Genomic DNA, 12,914 nt, shown 5'->3' on the forward strand with positions numbered 1-12,914 from the left:
TTCTTTGTAAAATTGAAGCATACCGCGTGTCTTGCGTGTTGCGGGTTTTTTAATCATTATTCTGAGCAGCCCACAGACCGACCAACAACCATTATTCAGTGCTGAACCTCTTTCCTCAGCCTCCTCTTCATCTTGAAGCAATCCGATCACAGTCGGACAAGCATTCTTCAGCCCCTCTCCTTCTTGACTTCTTGGACACAAATTGCCTCTATGTAGGAAAGAGAGGGAGGAGAGAGAAAGACTAGTTTTTTTTTCTCTTCACTCAGTGCATCATTTCCTGATTGGTTTGTGGCGATGAAGGGCGAAGGATAGAAGCATTCCAAGCCCAAGAGGGTTCTTCTTGATTCCTCTGATAAGAAATTCATCATCATGGGAGAAAAGAGGGGGCGCAAAAAAATGATGCCCCTCCCTTCCCCCCCCCCCCATCGTTTCAAATTGTGGCCTTTTAGGCCTTACGCTCTTTTAGTTAGAGCTTTAAACCAAATACCCAACTTATCTAGTTCATGTTTTTGCATTCACACTCTTGGCTAACTGGTTTTTTCAGATTTGAGGGAGCAAACAACATCAGAATCGAGATCCGTCTGGACGAGTGACTCCATGACGTCAAAATCTACGAAATTGGGTCCCGTCACACTCTTCTCGGCTTCCAGATCTAGTAGCTGCTTCATAACCCCAAACCTTGGGGGGATTAAATGGGGGATCAAACGATCTTGGAATGGAGATTTGACGCTTGCGTTGGATTCCTGGCATCATTTTACATCTAGGAAAACTCTAGCTCGACCATTCGCCATCGTTTGATTTCCATGAAAATAAGCATTGGTGCTTTCGGGACTTGTTACTTAAAATCATCCTAATTGCCACCGCCGCCTTTGACGAAGTTTATTTTTTCCTTGATATTCGTAAAATTTTGGCTATTTTTAAGCACTTCTCGGTATAAAAAATCATCTGTCACTCGTAGCGATAATCATGACTTCCTTGGAGTAGGGTCTCGCTACTAGCTTGGGGGTAGCCTTGTGCGATCCTTCCTTTTATTTTGTTTGATAATAATTTCAATCAGAGATCTAGACTCTAGCAAACACAAACAGTCCTTTCAAATGTATATCAAATGATGCAATGACAGTCACCCCAACATGTAATTCACAGCTTCACATAGCCAAGGTAGACCTTATCCTAAGGTAACCATACATTCTAATGAGGATTCTTCTCCCCATAAAGAAGTTTTGAGTACATCTCTTATAACATGTTAAGCAAGGCATCAATTTCCTGTTTGGGTTCACTTATCCAACATAAGCAAAATTTATTAAAGAAATATATTGTGTCAATAACTCAACGAGATGACCTATAGGACTCTTAAATAGACAATCAGTTTCTATAACTCGTTGGACTTTTCTTGTTATAGAGATTTTTGATCTTTTCCCACAACTGCCAAGCACTCTGTTCTTCCTCAAAGACATTATAGTGAACCTGTTCTGTGAGAGACAATACAATAGTGGACTTGCATAACTCATCAAGCTCAAGCCTTTCCTCATCTGGCATAGTTGCAGGCGGATGCCCGCTTAACCTCAAAGGTTTGATCTGCGATTTCTGCACTAACACCTGCCAAATCTGGCTCTTTCAATAAGAGTAATCCGTACCATCAAGCTTAGTGATGTTGAAAATAGCATGATTAGTGGGGACGAACTTGCCATAATGCAGGTTGGAAGACTGTAGACAGTTCAAAATTGCTTGCTGTTTATTGTAGAAAATGACCAAAAAATCACCAAAATCGAGGAAAAATGGCAAAGAAAGTGGAACCAAAGCTACTGTCTACTAAGTACTAGTGAAAGTACATCATTTCAGAGTGTTTTAGTATGAAAAATCCATGTCAGTCCATACATATATGCTTGCTGTAATAAATTTCAGATTTCAGTAAAAGAGAGATAACAGTGCCAAAATCGGATCCCAAGGCAATCGGATACTGCCAAGACCAAAGCTGGTATCATGCGGGCATAGCATAAGCATATGACGGTCAATAAGCATGAATCCAACACCCAAGTATGTCATACAAACATTTGCTAGTGAGTAGGCACATCCCCAGGCAACAAGGCAAAGTGTTCCTGCCACTACCAAAACTTGACACAAGTAGGTGTCAGTTCACAAAGATACGGATCCAAAACTGAGACTTAGCTCATAAGCATACAGTGAACCAAGACATATGATGTATTATCCCAAAAGGTAAGAAGTCCCAAAGTCTCAAGTGTCTGTAACTGCTCAATAGCATGTAACGGCTCAATGCATAAAAGTACCACTTGCTCAATGTCTGATAAGCATTCAAGAATGCTCTCACTAGCACAAAAGCCGTATGTATGAGCTCAAGAGCTCAAGCCAAGGCAAGACACAATGCCAATGACATAAGTCCAAGACAATACATCAATAGTACATCCCGAACATGTAAGGGATAAACCATCCGTATGTAGCATCCATAAGCATGTAAGACATCAAGTACATCCCAAGATACAACTCTGGTGAGCCAATAAATAGCTCAAGTAAGCTCCGAGAATCCAAGGTCAAGCCAAGACCGAGCTCTAGTAGCAATAGGCTCCAAACAATGTAACTGGCATGTAGTAATGGCATAGGCTAAGCATGTCAAGACCGGTCAGATATAAGCAACATACATGCCATAAGTACATCCAAGACGGAGCATCCAAATGCTTTGCAAAGCGAGCTCAAGCTCAACCAATGATCTTGAATCAAAACGAAGCTCTATGTTGAGCCCCAAGTGTGAATACATCACTATATATGTCCGAAACATAGCCCGAAAACCATAGGCATAAGTATACATGAGTAAAATGACTTCAGCCCAACTATGTACAGCAGTGATTTACTGTTCAAAACTGAGAATTTCAGCACCAAAATCAGCTCCAAATGGTTGCCAAACAATAGGCATACATTCCCCTAACATCCGGGCATCAAACGAGACCAACCGAGCAACAAATGACAATGCCAAACAAGTTGTAGCATCAAATGTCAGTGTAACACTATCATAAACTACATGTGGACTATTATGACAATCCCAAAATAGTGTTAAATCAGTCCAAATGCTATTCCAACACATCAACCATCAAAACCAAGCATCAAAGTATGTTCATATGCTTGAAATGGAGCCTTTCCAAGTGCCAATGGAGAGGGAGAGCTGCTGTTGTGATTGTCAATGCTGAAGACACGTATGGGAGGGCTGCGTGATTCTGTCAACTGTAAATGTTGGTCCTGGGGCTGCAAAAAATGGTGGCCAAGCTTTGGAGGGGTTCGGTTAAAGCCAAGGAAGGCCTCAAACAAGCTCCAGCAAGTCTTATTCAAAGGCAAGTGAGATATGAAGCAAGGGAGCTTCAATGGTGGCTGCCCAATCTTGTTTACAGCCTGTGAGACCTGAGAACTAAAGTAAACCCTGAAGAAAATGATCAAATACCTCTGATGTAATGCCCTGAAGGTGCTCAACAATGTGGGGAAGGTGCTCGAGAAGCGGGGAGTGACGGGAGCTCGAAGGAGTCAGATATGGATGCCGGGAAGGAGATCCAATGCAAGTAGCGAGTCGATGGGATGCTGAGAATGCCATGAACCAAGCTCAAGAGTCAGAAAGCAAAGCTCTGATACCAGTTGAAAAGGAGCGACAGATCGAAGGTTGGACTCGAGAGCTATGGTGCGAGAGCAAGAGCAAGAAAGGGAGAGACTAGAAATGGGAACTCCAACAGTCACAATGTGTGACTGGGCCTTCCTTGATTCAAATTGTCACTAAAATAATGAAGAATAAAGTGACGATGATGGGCGCTCGCCACTTGCAGTGTGCAGTGGTAGTGACTGTTAGTGTAGTAATACACGGGTGGCTAGGGAGAGGCACCTTTACTCCCAACAACCTCCCACTTAAAGGCGAATCTGCCCCAGTGAGGAGTGAAAAGAAAGAGAAAAAAGATAGTAAAACATGTACACATGTACAACAGGATGAGGATGTTGAGATATGGAGCTCCACTCGTGATACGCCAGGGTGACCGTTGTGTATTTATGTCATCGACTTGTTAGTTGCAGACGCGGTTGGTACACCGCCCATGAATAATAGCTACATGATAGCTATCCTTATCTACTCTAGTTCGTGGCTCAGTTAGTATGCCACCTTAGTTAGTTGAGTTTGGTTTGAGACCCATATATAGGGTTCTTCTATTTCTTTGTATGAGAGTTCTTTTGGCTTACACAACTAAGAAGAGGAAAACTATTTTCAGCCTCCACCCTTGTGTGTATTCCCCCATTGTGCAAGCAAGAAAGCTACAAGTGAGACTCCTTCCTTCTCTCCCACAATCTTGACATGGTATCAGAGCCTTGTTCGTGGTAAGGAGCTCAAGAAAGCAAGCCAAGCTCGCGGTGTTCTGGTAAGAGGAGAAGTGTTGCTTTCATTTTCTGTTTTGGGAGCAGATCTCTGCAGGTAGCACAGCCGGAAATTGCAAGAGTGCATTGTCTCAGGTTGAGACGCCCTTCGCGGTGAAGCAAGAGGGCAGTATATGCTGCGGGAGAGAGCTTTAGTTCTTGGCGACCCTGTTTTTTTGATTTGAGGCCATTTCGGGGACTGTTTTGGAGGCGGAAGTTTTCTGCACGCACTCAGGAAAAAGCCATGTTTTATGCTGTGCGACCACTGTTCTACAGGTCGGTGAAAAGTTACCACAGATATTGCATCGTATGCTCGTGTGCAGAGACATTGGGAGTTTCAGAATCATCCTTGGTTTCTGTTTATGCAAAATCGTCACTAGGAAGTGACGTGTGGTCAAATACCACTTGCAGTATGGACTATTTTATGAGACTGGGGTTCAGATACAGCTGCATGGATACACTGATGCTGATTGGGCTGGTAGTATTTCTGATAGAAGATCTACCAGTGGATATGTGTTCTCTTTTGGGAGTGCTGCAGTCACTTGGAGCAGCAAGAAACAGCCTACAGTTGCCTTGTCGAGCACAGAGGCTGAGTACAGGGGTGCAGCAATGGCTGCATGTGAGGTAGCTTGGTTGCATAAGCTACTTTATGATATGCATCAGTCTACAGATGGGCCAGTTGTCATTTATTGTGACAACATGAGTAGTATACACTTGGCAAATAACCCAGTCTATCATGCTAGAACAAAGCACATTGAGGTGCATTATCACTATGTGCGGGAGAGGGTTTTACTAGGTCTTATTGATCTAGTTTATGTCAGCACAGAGGATCAGGTAGCTGACATATTTACGAAGGCATTGGGCGTAGAGAAGCTGCGCAAGTTCAGAGATCTGCTTGGTGTGCAGGAATTGGGATTGAGCTCGAGGGGGAGTGTTGAGATATCGAGCTCCACTCGTGATACGCCAGGGTGACCGTTGTGTATTTATATCACCGACTTGTCAGTTGCAGACGCGGTTGGTACACCGCCCATGAATAATAGCTACATGATGGCTATCCTTATCTACTCTAGTTCGTGGCTCAGTTAGTATGCCACCTTAGTTAGTTGAGTTTGGTTTGAGACCCATATATAGGGTTCTTCTATTTCTTTGTATGAGAGTTCTTTTGGCTTACACAACTAAGAAGAGGAAAACTGTTTTCAGCCTCCACCCTTGTGTGTATTCCCCCATTGTGCAAGCAAGAAAGCTACAAGTGAGACTCCTTCCTTCTCTCCCACAATCTTGACAGAGGAAAGATGTCATCTCATCCCACGCCCATCAACCTCTTGAGGAAGGCAAAGTGCTTTGTAGAGAGGCTTTTTGTGAGCAGATCTGCATGATTTTGGTCAGTCGAGATCTTGACAAGATCAATAGACTTGTCCTCAACGACCCCACGCCCACCATCAACCTCTTGAAGAAGGCAAAGCGCTTTGTAGAGAGGCTTTTTGTGAGCAGATCTGTAGGATTTTGGTCAGTCGAGATCTTGACAAGATCAATAGACTTGTCCTCAACGACCCCACGTATGAAGTGATACCTCACCTCAATGTGTTTCGTCTTCGCATGGAAGACCGGATTCTTGGCTAACTGAATAGCACTTGTAGAATCCAAATAAAGTGTAGGGATAGCATCAATACCAAGGTCAGCAACTAAACGACCCAACCAAATGGCCTCCTTGCAAGCCTCAGTGTGGCTGCAACATACTCGGCCTCCTTGCAAGCCTCAGTTACAAGAGTAAAGTTTATTCCAATACAAGTTGTATTTCATATCGACAAAATTTCTAGGATTTCTAATAATCCTGAAGTGGTGTAGTAGGTTCTAAGTCTTTGTCTTCATCTGATTCCTCTATATATCCAAAGACTGCACTTGTGTAGCTTCATTTTCTTGGAGGCTCCGTATCTTCTAGACTTAAGTCAGGGCAGTCTGCTTGGACATGTCCTAAATCATTGCAATGGAAACAGTGACGGTAGGGACATCTCCTACGGATGTGGCCTATCTCATCGAGTGGCATCTGTTGTCCTGCTCTCAAAAATTATATTTGTTACAATTGCCTGATTTAAGTTCTTGGATGATTGGATTTGCTCGAAGTAATGCATCTTGCAAGTCTGTTTGGACGCATTGCTTCACGATGGTGGTTCAGAGGAGTGTTCAGGCCATGGCAAAACTTGGATGTTTGCTGTAAAATATCCATAGGTGGCACATATTTTAGTAGGGTTACAAACTTTGAGTAGTAATCTTCCAAGGTTAATTCTAGCTACTTGAGCTTGAAAAGTTCATTCATTGTCAAAGTCTGGTAGGTTGGCGGAAAATATCGTCTGCGCACATCTTTCAATTGAACCCAAGTGATAGTGGCTTCGAAAATACCTTGATCTTTGCACCAATGCTTCCACCATAACCGAGCTCGGTCAACTAACTTTAAGTTTGGCTATCATTGCTTGATTGGTAGAAGTAGTTCCTAGTAGAGAAATAATCACCTATTGACTCAATTCATATCTCCACCTCAGCCGCGACATCTATTCCTTCTACATCAAACTTGGGTGCCTTAATTTGCTTGAGAAGAAAATTTTTCTCTTGTATGTTAGCATTTGTGGGTGCAAGAGGTGCCTAACAATCAAGCCATACCATTCAGGTTATTCTATTTAGGATATGTCTATGAGCCATACATTAATCAATCATGCATCATTACAGAGTTTCGCTTTGATACCAGCTGTAAGGTGCCTGTCCATCGGCTATCTAGGCACGCTTTTAGTGGTCTATCGAGAAACGAATCTAAGCGTCGCTGCCCGGTATTCCCATGGAATGTTTCGAGTTTTATCGCATAGAGTTCCTAAATCCGCCTCAGACTGAATGTTCACGGTCGAACCCACTAGGATCGACCTAAATTTTAGGCTCCTAGTGGCCAAGGTCTCATAACAGCATTCTAGCATCGGATCTTGGACATCCTACTTTACGCAGAGATACCCAAGCTGAAGCAGACCCATGCCGCATTTGCTTGTGCCACTCAACCTCTCTGCTCGTAGGGCATAGTCCCATTCCAGTCCCCTAAAATGGCATGAATCGGGTTCCAACCTAACAATACCTAAAGGTCGAATGCCGATAAAATCTTGTGAGAAGCCTCCCAGTTTTTTGGGACCACCTTGCCGTAGGATGGATCCGTCGGGGGTTTCACCCACCCACTTCCCTTAGTAGCTTTAGTTTTCTAATTAGGTCATACCACATTTATGTGTGACATTTGAAGTCAGCTTCATTAATTAATCCTTTTAGGAAACATAGTTTGTTCGCATAACTTACAACATAGACACAAAAACAGAGCAAAGCAATCTATTGACAAACAAGTCAAACAAGTTCCTTAACTTATCTTCAAGTTAATCTTTGTCTCCCGCCCATACAGGAGAAATTATGTATCCCTTCTGTCCAACAGAAGTATCCCTTCTTCCCTGCAAAAGTAACTCGTCCAAATCTCATGGCACCATAGATTCAATCCTTTATCTAGAATAGGATCTCTCAACATGCCCAGACGTTGGGGGCCACGGAGGTCTTCAACTCCATTCTAGACCTAGCAAGGGGTGTCCAAAGCTCCAACTGACCTGCAAACTGTCTATGAGCGAAACGTCATTCTTGTGGTTGGCCTTTTCACTACTTGACCTTCGGCCCATGAATCGAGCAGTGCCCTCTTTGGGTTAATCTGCGGTGCGATCGCGGAGGTGATCCACCCATGCAATATATCATTCCTTAATTAAATCCTTTAAGAATCAAGCACAAACAAGGCATTGAGCCCTAATATCATTTTCCAAGAAAACATTCCTTTATTCCCATGGCGACTAGTCATCATAGACCCTTGCCATGCATTTACCATAAATCACAAGCACTTGGAATAATCATCAAACAACAACTAACAACCAGTTGAATGTAAAAGCATTTAGGATGTTGTTCGATCAACCAGCAAAACCAATTGCATTCTTCCCAAACAATGCAAGAATAGTTGCGATAACATTTCCATCGCATATCTGCTCTCCCCCTTGGGATCAACGAGCGATTCTATATAAAATTTACTTAACACTTCTATGCACAATTTTTAATGTCATGATTATGCCATTCATAATCCTTGATCAATTCTTCCTTGTAATTGCTCTATCAACGAATAAGCCACATGCAACTAGGTGCAATTAACTTTCCTTGATATATGCACTTCGCAAGCTCCATCTTACAAATATGTGAGATGAAATGATCTATACTTGTGCATCATAGTATGGGGCCTAAGGTATCTCATACAAGAATTAAAATAAGCATCTATCAATTTAGAAATACATTATTTACGACTGGGACCGCAGTTGGATTTACAGCGATGCCTTTGCCCGAAGCTTTGTTGTTGGTTATGGGATTGCCATCCACACGTGACATTCTTCGCTTGGGGGCCATAGTTCGCAAGTAGACTCAAGAGATTAAGAAGGCGGAATAGATTCGAGATGGGAGAGGCAAGTGAAGATGGCTAAGTTGAGGATGGAGATAGACAAAATTGTGTAGCCTCTCGGGTGACTCTTCTCTCTCTCTCTCCCTCTCTCTCTCTCTCTCTCTCTTTCAAGAGCTCTCTCACAATCTCTTGGAGGGTATCCTTCTCTCTACCTCTCTCCCGCAGCCTCTCAAGGTCTCCTTATGCCATCTTGTGCCTCCCCATGTCTCATATTTATAGTGAATTAGAGGAGAGGGCTTGTGGTTGAGAAGTGGAGCTCTTTGAGGAGGGGGATCTTGGAAAGATCAGCGATCTGATGATCAGATCCTAAATCTGATGGTTCCATTCACTCCAAAAGGGGGGTAAAACTCCAAGACTCTTGCTTAGAAAACTCTTGTTTCACTCCTTCTTTTCTCTGTTCGAAGTGTTGTTTTCTGTCTATGGATTGCGATCGCGACGTGTGCAATTTCAGAAATTCTTTGTTTATTTTTTTCTTTTTATAAAATCTCAAAACTAGCTAAAACATCACTTGCCTTTTCTTTCAAATAACATCTAGTTCTAGAAATCTCCATATTTTTTTTGGATAATATCTAAAATATCTAAAATAAACTATTTTTACCCAAAATCTAGTATTTTTGGACCATCCCAAACTATACACATTAATACTAGTGATTAATATAGCTCATAACTCTCATTCACATTGGCACTTACGTGAAGGGTGGCTACAGTCCTTGTCAATCCGAGAAAAATATCGGATTTACGACTCTCAATTTTTCTAAATAAAATAATTTTCATTAAAGAAAAATTATTAGTTATTAAACTTAGTTAGTTTTTACCTTAGTTAGTCTTTAGTTAGTAATCTTACTAACTAATTAATTGACTAACTAACTTTCAAACTAACAAACTAAATTTTATTGTGTGGAAATATTACATCGATGTAATATTCCCAAGCAATAAAAGTTAGTTGGTTAGTTCAAAAGTTTGTAAGGTTACAAATTAAAGTAAACAATTAACTGACATTAATAACTAACTAACATTACAAATAAATAAATAAATAAACCGAGAATCGTAACTCAATATTTTTATGAATTAACAAGGACCGTAGCTACCCTTCATAGAAGTTATAACGTGAACAAGAGAGATGAGCTATATTAATCACTAATGTTAATGTGCATAGTAAGGATGGTCTAAAAATATTAGACTTTTGGACAAGACTAGAATAATTTATATATTTTAGATATTATCCTTAAAAAAAAAAGAGAGAAATGGAGATTTCTAGAACTGGATGTGTTTTAAAAGAAAAGACAAGTGATGTGTTAGTTAGTTTGAAGATTTTATAAAAAGAAAAATAAAGAAAAGTGACTGGTGAAATCGCGTTGCCTGCAATTGCAGTCTAGAGGTAGTAGACAACACTTCGAACAGAGAAAAGAAGAAGGAGTGAACTGAGAGCTTTCTAAGCAAGTGTCTTGAAGTTTTACCTCCCTTTCGAAGCCAATGGAACCATCAGATTTATGATCTGAGCATCAGATCACTGATCTTTCCACGATCCCCCTCCACAAAGAGTTCCTCTTCTCAGCCACAACTCTTTTTCTCCAATTCACTATAAATAAGAGGCATGGGGGAACTTAGGGAGATATAATGAGACCCCGAGAGGCTGCGAGAGAGAGGTAGAGAAAGAGAGGAAGAAGGATACTCCTTTAAGAGGCTGCGAGAAGAAGCTAGAGAGAGAGAGAGAGAGAGAGAGAGAGAGAGAGAGAGAGAGAGAGAGAGAGAGAGAGAGAGAGAGAGAGAGAGAGAGAGAGCTAGCTCAAATCCCTTGTCTTGATATTTAACTAAGCCATATTCTCTTACGCTCTCTCATCTCAAATCTATTCCACCTTCGCTATCTCTCGAACCACTCGTGGACGATGGCTCCATAGCAACAAAGTGGAAAAACCATGGGGACCAATGCAACCGGTCAAGCAACATGTATTGCCAATGATACGGGTTTACCCGAGGTTGCAGGAATTGTCGCTACCAACGGAACATTTGGTGTGGCTAATGCGAGTGCGAGTAAAGATGAGGTTCCTAATGTCGTCATGCTGCCAAACCAAGTTATTCATTACTAGATTATTATTTTGCTATATAAGATAATTACATAAGATATTAGCTTCCATATTCTTCACTTACACAAATTGATAACTCGTCTAGAAAACATATTAGTACGAGCATAAACAAATAATCACTATGATTTGCAGCTAGATTAATTGAGATTCTAAGTCAATAGAATCATGATAGAATTAATTGCCAAAGGTTATTGTACATATGTCTTTATGCGCATTCGATATAGTTATGGTCAAATGCGACAAGGTTAAGAGTTGACTAGAGACGGTCATAGAAACTGATTGTCTATTTAAGAGTCCTATAGGTCATCTCGTTGAGTTATTGACACAATATATTTCTTTAAGGAACTTTTCTTATGTTGGATAAGTGAACCCAAATGGAAAATTCATGCCTTGCTTAACATGTTATAAGAGATATACTCAACACTTCTTTATGGGGAGGAGAATTCTCATTAGAATGTAAGGTTACCTTAGGATAAGGTCTACCTTGGCTATGTGAAGCTATGAATTATATGTTGGGGTGACTGTCATTGCATCATTTGATATGCATTTGAAAGGACTGTTTGTGTTTGCTAGAGTCTAGATCTGTGATTGAAATTATTGTCAAACATAATAAAGGAAGGATCGCGCTAGGCTAGCCCCAAGCTAGCAACGAGACCCTACTCCAAGGGGGTCATGATTATCACTATGAGAGGCTTGGACCGGCTCCGTAGGCGAAAGATATGTCAGTAGGGATAGTCTCGCATAGTAGGAATTGTAGATGCTAGAGGAGGCTTTGGCTGTAAATCCTGCATTGTTCCAAGAATTTGATGAGCCCCTTCGTGACCTAGGATGGGATCGTGGAACCCTAAATACTAGTTATGAGGGTGGAATCTTGGTGGACAGAATATCCTTATGGAGTTCTATGTATCTTTTGCTAGGACGGAAAGATGGAAATTGTAATAAACTTCCAATATAATAAAAAAGTCTACTTTACTGTTCGGATTGTATGCGTATTGGTGAGATAAATTATGTGAAGAAACTTGTGACTTAATGGACTAATTAAGGAAGCTGGTTGTATATGTTTCAATAAATGTGTTGTAGGTAATTAAAAAACTAAAGATGACCCATCATTAGAGGCAAGTGGGTGGGCGTAACCCTGGACGGGCCTGTCCAATGGTAGGGTGGTCTCGATTAGTTAGGAGCTTTTCTAAATTGGCAATAAAAATAGGAAGACGGTGAATTGATCAACTAGTTGTTAGGTAGAACCTACTTGCATTATTTTAGGGGGTTGGAATGGGATTTTGCCTTATGGATAGGAGGGTTGACGTACCACAGTCCCCTTCGTCTCCCATTCTCTTTGAACCAAGTGTAATGGCAAGTCCACTTCAGATCAAGCAATCCTCTAAAAGTGGGACTCGAAATTACTGACGCTAGTAGCTAGCTGCTAGGAGACCCATCCAATTTTAGGAACCCGAATCTTCAGGTCGATCCTGGTGGGTTTTGCCGGAACTCTCTTGTTGTGAAGTAGACTCAGTAGGGCCTAAGTGACAAATCCCGTGATGTTTCAAGGGAGCATCGGGTGGCATCATTTTTGAAAAACCTATTGATGGACTACTAAAAGGTGTGCCATGGATTGAGACTAGCGGACACCTCACAGTTGGTATTAGAGTGCACGTTAGTATAGATTACAATGTAAGCTTACGAAAAATATTTTTTCTAAGCATAGCATAGGACATGTTTTCTTCTCTTTATTAATGTATGTTTTGAATTATGGCAGAATAACGAATCTTGGAAGCAATTCTTGATCTTTTGAGTAATGTTTATGTTAGCCATGCATTCATCAAGTTTTGCCTGGAGAATTCAGATGATGCGGGTACTAGATCAGTTGTACAACCCCTCGCCTCTATATCATGAAAGATGGTGGATGATTAGCAGAGGATATCGCTATATCGATG

Source organism: Lygodium microphyllum, chromosome 24, assembly GCF_053477565.2.
Source record: "Lygodium microphyllum isolate KBCC chromosome 24, Lygodium_microphyllum_v1.1.10, whole genome shotgun sequence".
Classification (NCBI taxonomy): domain Eukaryota; kingdom Viridiplantae; phylum Streptophyta; class Polypodiopsida; order Schizaeales; family Lygodiaceae; genus Lygodium; species Lygodium microphyllum.